Source organism: Vicia villosa, linkage group LG5 (genome assembly GCF_029867415.1).
Source record: "Vicia villosa cultivar HV-30 ecotype Madison, WI linkage group LG5, Vvil1.0, whole genome shotgun sequence".
Lineage (NCBI taxonomy): Eukaryota > Viridiplantae > Streptophyta > Magnoliopsida > Fabales > Fabaceae > Vicia > Vicia villosa.
In genome coordinates, this window is record NC_081184.1 from 137801291 (window position 1) to 137820659 (window position 19369).

General features: G+C 32.6%; 1 long non-coding RNA gene across 1 annotated transcript; it reads left to right on the forward strand.

The window, feature by feature from the left end:
- The first annotated feature begins 6165 nt into the window (after positions 1-6165).
- On the forward strand, positions 6166-12643 carry LOC131602707 (uncharacterized). The gene is made up of 3 exons (XR_009284124.1): positions 6166-6581; positions 6796-7411; positions 7511-12643. It is a non-coding gene; the product is annotated as an uncharacterized LOC131602707 (long non-coding RNA).
- The last annotated feature ends 6726 nt before the right edge of the window (positions 12644-19369 follow it).

Genomic DNA, 19369 nt, shown 5'->3' on the forward strand with positions numbered 1-19369 from the left:
CCAATTGGTTAAAATATGAAATTAATATTGTCTCGTTTTTTTATTTGTTATATTAGTAAGCATTAAATTCAAAAATTGAAAAGTCAGATAACACAAACCAGTGCTACATTTGACATGCATATCAACAAACAGCTAGTATGAAAAATTCAAAGTTACTTACAATGCATACAACATGCGGTAAAATGAGCCAACAATGCATACAATCCATTATTTCATAGTTACTTACATAGTTATTTCATAGGTTCAATTTCATTTTACTTTCACATTTTTTTGTTCAACTTTAATACAATTTGAAAATAACTATGAAATAATTGATTGTATGCATTTTTGGCTCTCTTAATCTTATCAATAAAGTTGTCAATTACTTTTGCTGGTGATGAATGTGCCGACAACATGCTGTTATTTTTCTAGAATGTGATGTTGATGCATCAACGGCCACAACATGTCGCAGAATCAAGTGAACATTGGTGTAAAAGATATTAATATATTTTAGAGATATGAATGAACTCTTGAATACAACCTCTTAAGATATTAATATTTTGATTTGAACTATATAAATTTAACAGTTTTCCTTTTGTATTTAGTTAATCAAGTGTGTTTTTCAAAATTTTGATTCAGAGTATGTAAATTTGGAAAGGTTACAATATACACTTCACTACCTTCTTTATTTTCCTGAGTTCTTTCTTTGTGTTGGAAAGGTTGGTTATGACTGGTAGATCTTCTGTTTGTGAATATGATGTTTGATTATATGGACTTCAATGATATATACCACTGCTGCCAGAAATTGGCAACTAAGTGTTGGAAAGGTTGGTTATGACGGTTAGTTCTCGTGCTTGTGAATATAATGTTGGGTTATATGGACTTCAATGATATATACCACTGCTGCCAGAAATTGGCAATTAAGTGTCGGTGGTTTCCTCTTAAAGATCTTTTGGTCCACAGAGGAGTGTTTAATTTTCCCTCTCTCGATTGTTTATTTTGTTCTAACCATCCAGAATCTTCGGAATACCTCTTCTTTCAATGTCTTGTCACGAAAGCGGTTTGGAAAAGAATTTTCCTTTGGTTGGGAAATTACTTGGAGTTTTCTTTTGAAGAGTTCAAGAGTTTTGGTTGCATTCAAGAAAAGGTGAAAAACGTCAATACTAGAGCTAAACTAAATTCAATTTGGTTGGCTTTAATTTGGTGCACTTGGTTAATGAGAAATGCCATTATTTTTTATAATGCTTCTTTTAATTTTGAAGTGGTCATATCCAACATTTTGTTCTACTCTTGGAGATGATTGTCTAACACACTTCTAGTGGGAGTACCCATAATTTACATCCTCATTGATAGTGGGAGTACCCATAATTTCCTACAGGATGGGAAAAGGAGAATAACTTCAGGCAACTTCTTTTTACACCCATATACCTTCTTACAAATCCGCGGTGAAATTCCTAAAATACTCCTATATTTCGGAAGTGCACATCCGAAGACACCTTTTTCTTAAAAAAAATGATTTCGGATGTGCACATCTGAAGGCACCTTTTTTTTAAATAAGGTGACTTCGGATGTGCATATCCGAAAACACCCCATTTTTAGAAAAAAATGTATTCAGAGAGGCATATCCGAAATAATGTCTGATGCAGGACACAAAAACAAAGCAACAGAGCATCGATTTATCATAAATAATCGAAATTACATAGATATTTCAACATAAAATTAAAGTTACATATTGTTAAACACGGATAGTTGAGGACGACACAACATTTTGATAACGTCTTCTCCCGATCTTTGAAGTTTCACACCCAACTCGATCGAACCCTTCGAAGAATATCGTTCAAAAGTTGTCCACATAACCTTTAAATCGTCGTCGTTCTTGAGCTCAAATGGGGTGAACTTGACGTTTTCTTCGGCGTCCAGTGAAGGTGAACGGTACTGAAGCTTGACCAACTTCCGATTTTCTGGATAATGCAAGAGAAATTTCAGTGTTGAAATCAACTCCGTGAACGGCGTGTCGCGTGAGAACCTAAATTGAAGCGACATCGGGTAACCACTACTGAAGTAGACAAAAGCAATGTGGGGGTAGGTTTGAGTCATTTTCTGATTGTGCCTTGAGATGTTGATGAAAATGTATAGAAACATTATTTATAGACTTTTTGGAGTAATATAGACCCAAGAAATCTTATCATGCTATCAGTGGACGTTTCGGAAATGCATTTCTGAAATAAGCCCTGAAGTATTAAATTTCGGAAATGCACTTCCGAGTTATGCAGAAATAGAAAGACAGCATTTTGTTTTGTCCAATTTGAGCCTCAAACCAATTAAAACAATTAAATCGGAATAAGATAAACCTTGACAATATTAAATATAGATATATTATATATGTATTGAATCGGTTTGGTTTTACATTCGTCACGATAATACATACAAAAAATGTCACACACCCAGTCAATACATACAAAAAATGATCCGGTATAATCTAGATTGCGCCGAACGAACCCTCGCCGCTTAATTCTAAAACCGGTAAATTCTTCGACTTCTCTCTATTTTCTTCCCTCTCTTGCTTCATCATTTCTTATAACTCCACCATTCGTTCCATAAAAGGATCCGGTCAAGTGTCCGCCTCTTTTGTATGTTGTATTGTCCACTCACACGACGTAGCCGGAATAGGACACCCTGCTTTCAAAAAGACTTATACAATGTGGTGCGATCTTAGATACCCGATACAAATGATGCGGCCGGACGCGTCTAAAGGTGGGCGACTATGAAGTGGAAACAATGTCTCTGAAAATCCAAATTTCTTCAAATCGACACACACCCGTTCATACGCACTTGCTATAAGATGAGTCATCTCAGGGTAGGACATCCACTTTAAAATCGGTGCGTGACCGGTAAGTGATGGAACAAGGGCATCATGAATTTTATCAAACTTTTATTTTTCTCATAAAGTCGGGTGTAGAGGTCCCTATGCAAAGCCAACTCTGAAATAAGTGTTCGTCGAATAAGAGTGTGATTCTCTTCTCCTTTAGCGAGTAAACCGACAACGACTCGATACCCACAATTACCATCATTCCCCGCATCAACTATATTTTCAATATGTTTGTGCATAAATAATGGTATCTCATCAATGTAGATCATTGGGGGTTTTTTAATCGGAGGTGTGCGAGGCGGTTTCGAAATGCGTGCTCCTTTATTAGCACTACACTTGGATTTTGGTGTAGGTGAATCTGGGATCAAAGAATCAACATATTCATGATAAGAAGGATTTTTTTTAGTTGATGTTTTATCTTGGGTAATTTTTTGCCTTTTTAGGCGCACCCTTGGTTTTTACCGATTGAGATGGAGGTTTCAAATCGGTTCTTTCTGAAAATGCGACTTTTTGCAATTGTTCTTTTATGTACAATTTCATGGTGTCATCTGCTTTAGAAAAATTATCCATGATCTCCTCCAACTCGATGCTGATGCTTATCTTGTATTCACCCTCTTTCGCCAGTTCAAAATCATCAAAACGAAGTTTTTTCCAATGATCGATTACTTCATCCGCGCGTACCGGGGAATTCAACGCCATCATTTTAGAAAGTATACACGCACATGGAAGCCCGTAATTTTTATACTTGTACACCCATATTTTGAACTATCCGGACCCACCATTTTCGCCCTTCATGAAAAATAAAATTCAATCCCGCACGGGGTGGAAAAAGTCGGGTTAGTAGGGTCCCCAGAGCATTAAGTCCTCCAAATGAAGAGATGTCAAGGATACTGTTGACTTCCCAAACCAAAAAAATTTATTGGAAATATCTTCATAAACGCTGGTTTAGGATATGTTGTAAATCAATTAAGTGTATAGATTTTTTTCCATTAAATCGGTGTTCCGCAACCGTCTTGCTATGACCAAACAATGTTTGAATTTTATTATGTTGATTTTGGAGCATTTGGTTCACCGTGTCCCATCCTCTACACAAATACCCCTTACTATCACCCAACCATTTGGTTCACTCGGTATACAAATCTTTGGAACGTGAATCTAAAATCTCCTTCCAAGCGCCCATTATCTTCTCCACCCCAACATCGGTTTAATGATGTTTCCGTTGTCATCCTTTTTATCTTTCGTGCCAACCGCGAGTTTGAGCTTAGCTCTCACGTTTTTTGTTATATGATACCGACAAAGTATTACGGTTGATACCGTAAAGACGGTACTGACCGCATGCACAAGAGCATTATCTAGGTCGGTAACGATGACACTAGGCATATTGTTTTGATCAACCAACAAAGTCTTACATATTCTCAAAGCCCATGTAAAGTTATCTTCTTTCTCACATTCCAAAAAAGAGAATCAAACCGAAAATGTCTTGCCCGTAGAGGTCACACCAACAATTTCTAGAAGCGGAAGCCTATACTTTTTGGTATTGTACGTCGAATCAATTATAAGGATGGTTGGAAATGTGTTGAACAAGTTGATACTTTCGGGATGAGTCCAAATATGTCACGAACAATAACTTTGTCCTCACAAGCTCTAAAACTTGAAACGTATTGGTTATCACCCAAAAGTTTCAAAAGCTGTTGCGTTTCCGACCTCGGACCTATTTTCGATGTGCTAAGATTGTAACGTTCATTGTATACCTGCTTGATATTTGAAACACTATCTGGTCTTTTTCGCTTCAAATTGGCAAGTATGTCTCTCGGTGCAACTTTTATTATCGATAATTCTGAAATAGAATCCTTCTCTTCGCGATTTAGCCGGCCCACAATTGGATGGCCGTGTAGCTTGGTCTCCAATGCGTGATTATGACTTTCGCATATGATGCTAAAACGCCACTGTTGCACCCAAAAATTTGCCTTCCTGATTTTATTTCCTATTGGCTTATGCTTTGCATCTTCATATGCACATATTTATTAGGTCATTTGCATTTGACATTCAATCCTTTCATAAACTCTTAAAGCGCGGGATCATGAACTATTTGGACTTAGGGTTTCTATGATATTTGAGTTATATGTCAATAAGGTCTGATTCTTCTGATTATTTTGGTGATGCTTCGAGCAATGAAGTGGACAGTTAAGGTTGTGAAGTATGGTTATCAGGAATTTCTGCTTCATCAAGCTACTAGGGCTATTTGTCACCAATATTCATTAGAGTCAAGAATTAGGGTTCATTTCCCTACTTTTGTCCGAATGATCAGGATTTCTTAATTTTTTGTGCTTGAGCGTTGGCACCCAATGTGTTTGGATTGGGTTTCTTCATCCTTTATGTTTGGGCTTGATGGAAGTCCATAAAATGAAGATCAATAATTTTAAGGGTTTTCAAGCTTCAAGAATTCTTCAAGGCATGATTTTTTGTGCTAGGGTCAAGTAAGGGAGGATTAGATGAAAGGATTATGGATTGAGTTGTAAAGCATTTGCATAAGAAATGAATTGGTGGATTCCTTTTGATCCAGATAAATTTTTATTCTCATCATGGTTCGTTACCCCGATTGCAAGTTGATTTGATTTTTGAGAATTAAAATTAGGAGTTCATTAAGGAATTCATTCATGTTCAAATTCAAAGAATTCAAGTCCATATATTACAAAAGAAATCCAACAGTCCATTACCATTCAAATTTCTTTCCAAAAATAAAAAACTTTCCTAACACCTATGGTTCTAATCTTCGACTTTCCTTCACCTTGTCCTCAAAGATTGTCTTCATTCCTCCAAGCCTTTGCTACACCAATTCAACCATCACCGTTGTACATGAAAACAAAAGGAGTATTGGTTAGCACATTGCAATCAAAATATGAGCATGAACAAGAGTTTATCAAGAAGAGTTCAAATATCATCATTAGGGTTTGTGTAGGGAATCAGATTTTAAGGGAATTGATCCAAATCATGTTTGCAAGCAACAACCAGAAGCCTCATAAATCAAAATATAATCATGGGCCAATTATCTCTACTACAAATCACAAAAGCTTTTGGTTCACAATAGAGACAAGATAAGGGATAAGTTACTGCATAAGAACTCAGTAAAAAAAGAACATCACAGTTACAGTTCATGGTAAAAACATTCAAAAGTGAGAAATCACAATCTGAATTGATCAAGGCCCAATACAGAAAAAGCTTGTTACCTGAATAAAAAAAAACCCTAAATCTGCAAGTATAAAAGCATTAAGTGCACATTTCCCAAGACATCGGGGACATTGTTCATTAGAATTAGGGCTGGACAAGAACCCGTAAACCGGTCCAAACCGCAAAAACCGCAAAAAAATAACCGCACTGAATGGTTTCAAACGGGTCACCGGATGAACGGGCCCAACAGTGTGGCCCCAGGCGGATTGTAACAGGCGGGTTCGGTTTATGGAAAACCACCGTCGGTGTCCGCATCCGCCCGCACCAAAACTAAAATTATACTATTATTCATAATACACGGTCATTTTAGCAGCACTACTAGGGTATTCAGGGTATTTATTCTTTATTCTCTCAAATAAAGTTCCTTAGCCAAAAAACCCTAGAACACTTCGTTAACGCCGCCGGTGAAGGAAACTATGTGTCTGTGTTCATCTTCTTGATTCTTGGTCGTCCCTTCTTCTTCTTCTTCTACTTGCTTGGAAGGACCTTCTTCTTGTTTGCAAAGGTAAATGTTTAAGTTAACGATGTTGATTTTAGCTTTTGTTATTTAAATTTTAAATTTATTTAGAGTTTTTACCATTTTTGTATTTTATTTTGATGTTCCATTTCATATTTTTGAGTTGTTAATTTTTAGGTTTGTTGATTTAGATTTCTAACAAATTTTACTTTGTTTTTGATTTACTTTTGCATGTTCTTTGATCTATCTGTGAATGTTTCAGACAGAGCAAAGGTTAGATTTCTTGTTCATGTTCTTTGGTTTATCTTTGTATGCTCCCCACCTTTTGATTTATCTCTGTATGTTCTTATTTTTCACCTTTTGCTCTTTGGGTATACTTTTTATTTAGTAAATTAGATTCTTTTGTGATAAATAAATACCATGGATGTATAGCTTAAAGACATGTGAATGAAAACCATAAGGTTGTAGCTTGACCTGCTATTATTATAGCAATTGAATTTGTGTTGTATTATGCTCACAATACTTATAATCAATTATTATTTGAAATGCTTGCAAATAAAGAAATGTAAGAAAGAGTGAGGACAACAACTGGATCATTATCTGATCTATTTTTATCAGCAGTAGTTACTAACTTGTATAGATCTGGAACTTCTCTTTCCAGGAAAAAATCAATGCTGAGATTTCTCCTAGAGGAAGAATTGGATCTAAGAAGCATCCCTTACCATTTTAATGAGCAGAATTAATTATTTGAGATCAACTATAAATGAAAATTTTTGGTTTAATTTGGTGTTAGGATACTATATGCATGTCTTTCTACAGATCGAGGGTACCCCATGTCAAAACTGCTTGAAAATTATGTTGGATTAAATATAGTACATGTAAATTAAATATACTACTAGCTTTCTAATTAATTCAATTTTGTTTTTATAGTATTTTCTTTGTTTTATTTATTTACTAGAACTTGTAATTATGTACAGATTGAAAATAATTATGAACCTATGGAGTATCAAATTGGTGCTCCTGGTAAATCCTACACAAAATGAGCAGCATATATGGCTATAGAAATCAGTACCGGTTACCATGGATAATTTTAGTAGTCCTTTCATTTCTACAATCTATGGCCTGATGAATATGGTAAACAAATGTTTCAAATACTTAACCTCTCCGATAAGAACTTCACATGTTTTATATACATTTATACAATTAAGTCTGGCTCTGAATTTTGTTTCTCTCTATGTACAATTAAGTCTTTATAATGTTAAATTTATAAGATTATCATTATTCTATTACAGATTTTGTATTCTTTTATACTTTGATTTGTATATTGGTTCTTTTCATCTCAGTTATTTTAATTTTTTAAAAAATGCTCAAAATATGTTATTGTGCTCAAAAATAAAATCAGCATAATAACCCGACTGAACCGTTTAAATTAACCCGTGATCCGCTCTAACCCAACCCGTCTAAACCGTTCAAAATAATGGGCGGAAATGGGTCTATATATCTCAACCGCGGTTTGAATTGGGTGAGGGTTTTGGGCCCGAAACCGCCCAACCCGGCCCGTTGTCCAGCCCTAATTAGAATACAGAGCCGCATAAACACTCAACCAAAACCCAAAAAAAAATCATCGTCATCTTCCTAGTTTACAAACCCTTTAGAAATTATCAAAATAACATTGTTCATATTCATCAAGCATCAAACACAGACAACACAAATTCAAACAAAAACCCAAACATTTTCATCATCATTTTCCATATACAAAAAACCCTTCAGAATCGTGAGAGGAAAAGAGATTAAGAGGGTACATAAATAAAAATCGGAAAAGATCTCACCTGGTTTCGAAGATTCAGAATGCAACATCATCATCTTCATTCACAACGAACTCAACATTCATCAAACGTTCAACAACAACGTCTGAACCCAACAACATCAACATACTCAGCATTCAAAGAAGTAAGAAATCGAGAAAGAGAGAGATCAGAATTGAAGACGGAGGAAGCGGCCGGAAGTTTTGATCATAGAAGAAGTTGCACCGCTGCACGTTGATGAGAAGGAAGAGTCTGAACTCTCAAGGGTTTTTAACTTGGATGTCTTATCGCTTGTGTGCATTGAAGAGTCTTTATCATTATTGGAGCATAGGAAACAAGTACTTTAGGTTTCTCTCAACTATTTTCAGAGGCATAGTGGATTTATTTTCCACTTTAAAGGTAAGCTTTCTTGAGCTTTAATTTGCATCATGTTAGAGTTGCAATGTTTAGAAGCATATAGTTGGCCAAACAATATGTTTGATGTATATGGGTTGTTATTTATTTGAATTTTATTTTAAGCCCTATTGTTATAGGAGATGTTTTTTTTAAGCCCTATTGTTATAGGCAATGTTTGTTTTAAGCCCTATTGTTATAGGCGATGCTTGATTTTAAGTCCTATTGTTATAGGCAATGTTTGATCTGGAAGTCCTAGCGTTGTAGGCATTATTTTGTGATGTTCGATTGTTTAATCTTCATCTCTTCTCTTATTCTTGATTGCTCAAATATGTGGTACCTAATTGCATGTTCTTCTTTGATACTTACTTGGTTAAGTAAGTCTTCTTTAGGTATTTTGGTTAAGTGCCTTATAAGATATGTGGATGGTAAATGAAGAATGATATGTTCAAGGATAGTCCTTCGAGGACTTGAGAATCGCTTGACTTCATATATTTCTTTTGAGCTTGTTTATGATTGTTATGTGGTGAAAATCTTAGGGGTTTGTGATCCAATCTCTTATGTTTAAATCTTAATCTCACCTCCTCTTCTCATCTCACTTTCTTATTTCACCTTGAGTACATGATCCCATTTGATTGGATGATACTATGATTGGTGTTTCGCCTTTCGTGTATGCTTTGGTTTTGTTGTGTGGTAACCACCTTTCCTTATACTTTGTGCTTTCTTAGGTGGTCTCCTAATTGCACATGTTTGTGTTGCTTGCTTGGTTAAGTAGGATTTATTTTAAGCTTTTGTTTGAAGTGTTTACTTCTCTTGGAGCTTGTTTGGATATTTTGACTAGCTAGTCTTGTGTCATGAGGACTAATTCCTCTCTTTAGAGGTGTCCCATGATCGATACATACTGGATGAATTTTCTACTGCCCCGTTTGTTTTATTTTGATCCTTAGAGGTCATACTTTGCTTTGCTAAGCTCTTGGTACATGATTCCTTAATGGTATGATATCACAACTTGTGTTTTATGCTTTTATGCTTTCTTTTGCCTCGTGTATGGTCCATGACTACTCACATGATTGAGTTTTGATATTGAGATAACTTATTCTATAAGTTACATTCTCCTCTCAAGTCTTGACCTAAATTGGTTCTTAAACCATTTTCCTCTTTACTTGTTTAAGTTGTGAGTTTTGTTTATCTTTAAGAAGTGGTTACTTCTTTATCTTATCTACTTATTCAAGTAGTTTCTCTTTCTTTTTTAGAAGATTATCTCATTTTCTTTTGAAAGTGGTTCTTTCTTGTATGTGTGTTTGTGTGCTCTTCCTTTTGAGATGGTTATCTCATATTTTTGAAGCGGTTACTTCTTGTTTGTGTTTGTTCTTTTGAGATGGTTATCTCATGTTTTGAAATGGTTACTTCTTTTTTGTGTTTGTTTTTCTTTTGAGATGGTTATATCATGCCTTTGAGGTGTTCACCTCCTTCTTTTTCTTATGCCATGTTCCCTTAGGATACGGTTCTACCTTGTTCAAGGTAAATCGTCTAGACATTAGGATAGTTATCTAAATATGTCAACATTAGGTCTATAATTAGTCTCCCTTTTAGTTTAGGTCATATTTTTCTTTTCAACCTTCAAAACATCTAATAAATATTCAAATTAATTCCCTTAAAAAATGAGTAGAGAAGGGTGAGTATCCTTGCATTGGGATTTAATTCACCACTATCTACATTCAAGCAAAAAACACCTAATGTACCTAATAAATATCAAAAAATTTAAAAAAGTGGAGAAAGGTGGGCATCCTTGCATTGGGCTCTAGATCACCTTTATCCACATCAAAAACCACCAACCAAATCTCTTTTGCATTTTAGATTTGCCTTGTTAGGTAAGATCATGTTATTTCCGCTCCATTCCCCAGCTTAAGTCTCCAAAGGTCGAGCAGCAGAGTGCGAATGTAACTGTTCATTAAAAAAACACAAAAACAAACAGAAATTTTTTAGCTGAACTACGGTAACTCTGATTCCCCAAAAAGGATACGTAGGCATTGGGGTAGGGCCCAAGCGAGCACAACTTTATTTTCCCTACATTTTGCATGCATTGCATTTCCTTAGCATTAAGCTTTAGACTTAGACTTTTTACACCCATAGATTAGAACTAACAAGAGAGGATCCCGTCGAGCATGACAGACGTGAGGGGTGCTAATCCCTTCCCCTTGCGTAACCGACTCCCTTACCCTTTTCTCTTGGTCGTAAGACCTTTGTTGTTTTTCTTTTAGGTTTTACTCTATGTTTTCCTTTCCCTTCTCATGGGATAAATAAACACTCGATGACAACTTCATTGTTTTCGATGATTTTTTCCAGTTGCTTCATCCACAAACCATCAACCCTACAAGATACACGCAACTTAAACAGACACACGCACTTTCTCGATCTCGTGTCATCATGTTTTAACTTCTGATTTGTTGGAACATACTTCCATCCCCTCTGCATCTCATCTTTGCTTGCGTTCTACTAGTGCCATTGTCGGACCTTGCTATCACAATGCCACATCCAAGTTTACTTGCTTCATTTTGGACCCATTGTAGCAAATGTTCACGACAAGTGAAAGTCATTTCATTTGTAAGTTATGGTCTAACATCCACCGCAACGACAATTTTTTTAACATCGTTAATCGGCTCTTTAGAATTAGCATATACGTTGACCTCTTCCGAAACTTCTAACTCATCTATTGTAATGTTGTTGGGATGCACCTGTTGAAAGTATTTTTGGGTAAATATTTTCGGTAATATATCGTATCCACAGGGATTGGTTAATATCACTGCCGTTCTATAGTTGTTTATTTTGAGTTAGGAAAAGTGAGTTGATTTATTTTATGATTCTAATAATATCAAAAGTGAACAATAAATTAAAAGCGAGTAATGAACTGTTGTTAACGATTAGAGAAATATGTTGAACCTTAGGGTTCATCAACCTATTCCTATACAATTATCAATTAATTCACAATTGAACAATCTTTTGAATCATTATCTTCACTTATCCTCAAATAAGATTCCGTGTCTGCAAATCAAATTAGATAACTTTTACCGGTATGAGATTCGTTCTCTCCAAATATCAATATCGATAATAGTAATTAAGAACGATAATTATGAAAACTCAATCCCAATTCCATCTCTGCAAATTGGTATTGAATCAATATAGTAACCTAGGGCAAAAGTTAAATCCTTTCTTTCGATCAAAGATTCAACGATAATTTAAGAATAAAAACAAGATTTTTTATTGATAATGAATTCAAACAATTGTTCACAGGAATTAATTAATGGTATTGTATATTCATAGGTTAACTACTACCTTAGATTCAACAAGAGGTGTTTAGCTCTCCATAGACATGAAGAACACACAAAGATTAATGGAAGAATTCATCTTCATCAAAGGAATGTCTTCGCTTGATAGAGAATTGGTCTTCAATTGATGATTGTGGCTGCACCTTCAGATTGCTCTCCTAATTTCGCTCTTCCCAAAGTTTTTTTCTCTTGGAAGCTAGGGCTTTTAAATAGAAGTTTTGGGATTTTAACGCCGAGGCCGCGGCGCGGCATCGGACTGGCGCGGCGCGCTTCAAAACAGAGATATTTTCGCGGCGCGCTCTAGAAACTCTCGCGGCGCGCCCTTTGCAATTTCCATCTTTTTCTTCTGCCTTTGAGACTTCCATCTCTCTTTCCTCCTCATGTTCTTCTCAAGCTTCAATTCAGCTCTAAACCTGCAACAATAACACCCACAAGTGATTCGATTTGCTTTACACATGAACTGAACCTTTTCAGTTCAATTCTTACTAAAAACCTATGGATCTATCATAATTTGCATTAGTTTAGAGAAGAAATCACTTATATTAACACATGAATTTACCATTAATTTACTCCTAACAGCACCATACCTAACATATGCACAAAATAAACATTTTGTCAAAACTTTTTTTTGAATTTTGTAATAGACCTTATTTCGGAAATGCATTTCCGAGATAAGTTTGGTGGATTTCGGAAGTACATTTTCGAACCGACGTTGTTTCTTCTTCCACAAATCCCAATCAATGTAGTAAAATGAGAGATGGAATGAGATGACTTTACCTTAAATTGTATCTTTCTATGCTCTCCATAATATGATGAACCACATGAAACTCGGTTTGGAGACGAAAAAATGATTTAAATTGGTTGAGGTTTTGAAGAGGGTTTGTGTTTCGTTGGGAAGAAAATGAATGAAATAGTGAATGAGGGAAAAAAGTATATAAAGGGTTTTTTCAGATATGCATTTCCAAAAAAACACTTGACATATTAAATCCAACATTTAAATGGATAAAAGGATGGTTTCGGATATGCATCTCTAAAATAGTTGATATGGGTTATTTCAGATATGAATCTCCGAAATCAGTACAAACGTGATAAGGATGCCTTCGGATATGCATGTTCGAATGGTATTTTGGGACTATTAGGTGTGTTTTCCACCCTATATGGGTGCATAACAAAATTTCCTAACTTCATTGTACCACTCTATGTCTAATGTTACTCTCGTATTGGGCTAGCACAAATTTCTTTTGGACTTATTTGTTCTCCCATTCAGTTGTGCAGAGTTAGTTTTGGGGGTACAATGGCTCAAAACTTTGAGCCTAATTATTACTGATTATGAAAATCTAACTATGAGCTTCAACATAAGTGGGTCACAAATTAATCTTAAATGGTGCCAAGACCAGGCCAAAACCCTAATTAAGAGCTTAAACAAGCCACTAAATAAAAATTAGCAAAAACAAAAGTTAGGAAGACCTAACCTGTTTTTAACTAAAAGTGACCTAATAGTAATGGTGGTTGATCCCGCCAAGTGAAATCATCGACTGACAAACTTATGGAGGCAATTTTGTCAACATAATGATTTTCTTCTCAATGAATATGAGTTATGCTACAAGTCATTTCTTTAGCTAGATCCAAATATTGTGCCATCTATTATGATTTTGTTAAGGAATTATATGTTGTGTCTTGTAGGCTAAGGTAGCAAGCATGATGACTTGGATGAGGAAATTAACATGTATTAGCGAGAGGGATAAGGTTGAGGGTAACGACATTCAATTATATCGCTTGAGGAAATAACTATATGGATTAAAAAAATCTCCTTTATAATGGTACAAGTGATTTGACTTCTTCATTTTAAAACAAGGATTCACTAAAATAGGTTATGACGATTATGTATATAATCACAATGTTCATGAAGGGGATTATATTGATCTTCTATTATATGTGGATAACATGTTAATTGCTTCAAAAAGAAAGGTAAAGATAAATAGACTAAAGTTAAATCTTGGTAAAGAGTTTGAAACAAAAGACTTGGGTATTGCGAATAACAAAATGGATGTGAGATTAGAAGAAAACAATCAAATTGGAAATTGTTATTGGGTCAAAAAAGCTATATAGAGCGGATTATTGAAGGATTTGGGATTAAAGGTGCTAAGTTAGTAATTACTCCTTTAGCTCCACATTTTAGGTTCTATAGTAAACAATCTCCTTCTACAATAGAAGATGAGGCATTCATGAAACATGTATCTTACGTTTGCGCAATTGAAAGTTTGTGTACACCATGGCGTGTACATGTCATAATATATTACAAGCAATTAGTGTTATAAGTGGATTCATAGCGAATATGGGAAGGGACATTGGGAAACCATAAAGGGAATTATGAGGTACTTGGAAGGTAACATTAACACTAGTTTGTGTTTAAGTGGATGTATATGTCAAATAAGTGGTTGCATTTATTCAGACTATGCTCGTGATCTAGATAGGCGGCGATCTACTACTTGTAATGTGTTTCAAATACACGGTGATCTAGTTAGTTGATGATCGATGTTACAGTCTACAATGACACTCTCTTTTACAAAATTTGAGTACATGACAATAGTAAAAGGAGTGAAGGAAGCATTGTTGTTGAAGGATGTTCTACATGATTTTAGTATGAAACAAGAACATGTGAAACTCATGTGCGATATTTAAAGTGCGATTAACTTGGCTAAGAATCATGTTCATCACGCTCAAACCAAACATATTGATGTAAGGTATCATTTGGAATACATAGATATTATAATTAGTGGTCATCCCTTGAGGCAACATATTCCACCGTGGGAAGTTTGAAAAAGAAATTTATTTTTGTCATTGTTATCACTGATCTTAGTACCTGCCATCTTACTTGGTAACTTCATGCTTCATTGTATCTTATTAATTTTCTTGATTAAGAAAATAAAGTTTATATTATTTTAGATTGAATAATACAACTAAGGATGCATTTAATAAATGTAGAGGTTCCATTGAAAAATAATTGGTTTTAAGTAAAAGAATAATTAAGTGTTATTTTATTAGTATGCAATAAAAATTGGAAAGATCAATTATTTGACTTGAATTATTACTGTTTTACCAACAATATAACAAAATGTGACTTGTATAAAGAATATACAACACAGTGTCTATTGGCCAATGCAATAAACTTAGTTACATTTACTTTTAACATACTAATATTGCTTCCCGTTAATATTGAATATTTTAATTAATAACTCGATGTTCCCGTTAATATTCAATATTTTGATCTGTAACTTCATATTCCCGTTGTTATTCAATATTTTGATCAGTAATTTCATGTTCCCGTTAATATTAATATTTTGATCAGTAACTTCATGTTTTCGCTAATATTAATATTTTGAATAGTAATATATATTTGTTTATATAAATATTATTTTTGTTTTGGAATTATTGTCATAATTTCATATTCCCGTTAATATTCAATATTTTGATTAGTAACTTCATGTTCTCGTTAATATTCAGTAATTTTGATCAGTAACTTCATGTTTTCGTTAATATTCAATATTTTGATCAGTAATTTCATGTTCCCGTTAATATTAATATTTTGATCAGTAATTTCATGTTCCTGTTAATAGTCAATATTTTTATCAGTAAATTCATGTTTCCATTAATATTCAATATTTTGATTAGTAACTTCATGTTTCTGCTAATATTAATATTTTGATTGGTAACTTCATGTTCCTGTTGATATTCAATATTTTTATCAGTAACTTCATGTTCCTGTTAATATTCAATATTTTGATGAGTGATTTAATATTCTTGTTAATATTCAATTTTTTAATCACTAACTTAATGTTCCCGTTAATATTAATTGATTAAAATCAATTTACAAATCAAATATATTATTTCATATATATAAATATTTGAATCAATCGTATAATTATTCTTATATATAAATAATTTTGTTTTGGAATTATCTATAAAAATATTTATATTAATAGTAAATTTATTGTTGTTATTATTCAATATTTAATTAAATATGTTAATAATAGTACCATATACGCGTACCATATAACTACCCGTGTGTATCTGACTATATTGTTTCGTATTTGGATGAAATTGACCCGTTAAAGTTTTAATTTTAATATTTCAATTATTTTATATTATAGATAGATTAATATATATTGATCATTGATGAACTTGTCTGATTAAAAGTTTAAATTTTATAAATAAGAAACAAATATGATTCAGTTTCAATACTCTTATTAATATCATTTATTAATTTATAATTTATTATAAAACAGTTTATTTAAATTTTAAAATTAATTTGACTTTTGTTTTGTTTTATATATATATATATATATATATATATATATATATATATATATATATATATATCATTTTAAAATGAGAGATAAGAGGAACAAATATCTACCAATGAATTAATTAAAAATTATTTATTAAAATATTAATGTGGACATTAATTTTTCTCTTGATTAATTTCATGTGGAAGAGTAATACAAAGTTGACTTAGTCCTGATTATAGGGTAAGTAGGCGGTCATGGTTATCATGGTTAGGGCTGTTATCGGTCTGATCCGGTCCGGATATTTGCTATCCCGAGAACCGGATCGAAATATTAATCGGGTAAATTCGTACCGGACCGAAACAGTGATGTACCATTTTTTTGAACCGAAACCGGACCGTTACTTCGGATATCCGACAAAAGTATCCAATAAATATCCAATACAGTATCCATTTTTGGTATCAGATAAAAAATTATCCATTCTCGGACCGAGTAACATTTCGGTTGATCCATTGGTCCGGTTCCAATAGACCAGTTCTCGGGTAGTTTTTCGGTTCTATATGTCCAATAACAACCCTAATCATGGTGCAATTGAATTAGAAATTGCAATTTGTTCGACCAAAATTTGAAGATTTTTTTAAATTACGATTGAGGTGGAGAATTATGGGAACAATACCTAGCAAAAAAAATGGAAAGTAAAAAGTCAAAGAGCATGAATCATCTGCTGCCAAATAGATTATGTCATCTATCATGCTTGTAATCAACGGCTACAAAATTCTAAAAGAAAATAATTACAATTAAAATGTTGTTTTTAAGAGATACCAAAGGTGGGGATTGTAGCAGTAGAGAGAGCACCAGAGATATAATTGGAGGGGATCCATATCCAAAGTCGAGCATGAATCATCTGCTGCCAAACAGATTATGTCATCTATCATGCTTGTAATTAACGGCTACAAAATTCTAAAAGAAAATAATTACAATTAAAATGTTGTTTTTAAGAGAAACCAAAGGTGGAATTGTAGCAGTAGAGAGAGCAGCAAAGATATAATTGAAGAGGATCCATATCCCTTGTTCACAATTTACGGAAACAATGGATCCACTCCAATTATATTTCTGTTGCTCTCTCTACTGCTACAATCCTCACCTTTGGTTTCTCTTAAAAACAACATTTTAATTGTAATTATTTGCTTTTAGAATTTTGTAGCTGTTGATTACAAGCATGATAGATGGCAGAATCTATTTAACAGCAGATGATCCATGCTTGTGTACAGGAAATATAAAGGATTATAAATAAGAGACTATATTTAAGGTTAATTTAATCCATAAATTGTGAACATGTTCGAGAATTAATTGTAGAAATAAGACCTAGAAAAACTAAAAATGAAAAGTAAAAAAGTCCAATACAAAGATAGGTTTATTTGGATAAATTGTGTATAAATAATCAACTATCAACCATCTATCCATTAAAAAAATATGTCAACAAACTACCAATAATACCCTTTCACTTTAAAATTTTTACATTTACAAATGGTTAAAATAGTAAAAACATAATCACTCAATTAATTCACCTTACTTTTCATTCAAATGCTACCAAGTGTCAATTTCTTATTTGATACTTTTTCAACTTTTACTTTTTGACCTCACTTCTCACTCTTTCATTTACTATTTCTCTATCCTACACTTTTTCACTTTCATTTTAATTTTTCTCTTTCCTTTTTTTATTTTTCTATGCATAAATAAGTTGAATGAATAGCAACACATAAAAATTTACTCGACCGAAAGCCTAATTATTTTATCATTATTAAAAAGCAAAATTTCAAATGCCAATTTTTTTCTCACAAGCCATTAAGAACAAAATATCGATTTTATTGTCTTTATTTGACACAGAGAATTCTTATTTTAAAATGTCAAAATTTTTATTTTTCTCACGGGCCACTATTAGCATAATACATATTTTATTTTAACTAACAATTGTCTTTATTTGAGACACAAAATTCTTATTTTTAAATGTAAATTTTTTTATTTTTCTCACGGGCCACTCTCAGCAAAATACATATTTTATTTTAATTAACAATTATCTTTATTTGAGACATAAAATTATTATTTTTAAAATGTCAAAATTTTCTATGAGAAAAATATTTATTTTATTTTAATTGACAATTATCTTTATTTTAGACACAAATTTTTATTTTCGAATGTCAAAATTTCTATTTTTTTCACGGGCCACTATCAGTAAAATACATATTTTATTTTAATTAATAATTATTTTTATTTGAGATACAAATTTTTTATTTTCAAATGTCAAAATTGAATTTATATTATTATTATTATTATTATTATTATTATTCATTTTATAATTAAATAATTCATTTTAAATTTACATGCATATATAATTTAATCTATATAATATCAAATAAATTTAGCCGTGCGAACGCACGGGTATTTTGCTAGTAAGAAGGATTATAAATAAGGGATTTGTATTTGTGTTTAATTTAATCTATATGTTACTATAAATTCTTAGCAATTTTTGTAAAATAATAACAATGATAAGTAAGAATATAATAAAGTAAGTTTAATACTATTCTTTAAGCTATTTTATTTCTAATTCAACTTTAAAATTTATTTCATATTACTTTTAAAAAGCTTAATTTCTTTGTGCAGCAAAAAAATTAATAAATTATATTATGAAAACACATTAGCTTTTTTTTTTTTTTGGACGTAGTGGTCACTTAAGTGAAATATTGATAATAGTATTTTAGTTTATTAAAAATATTATATCGTTTTAGAAATCTTGATAATAGTATTTTAGAAATCTTGATAATAGCTTAATTTCTATCATATCGTTTTAGTAAAAATATTTTATATTTCTTTAATTATATTTTTTAAGTTGTTGATTTTATATTTATTAAATTTTTATGAATAGATTTTATATCAGAATTATTTTCTACTAAAACACTGCATCCACTTATTATTAGTTAGTGTAAATGATCACTCTTTTCTTCTTCACTCTGTCTTTTATTGGGTAC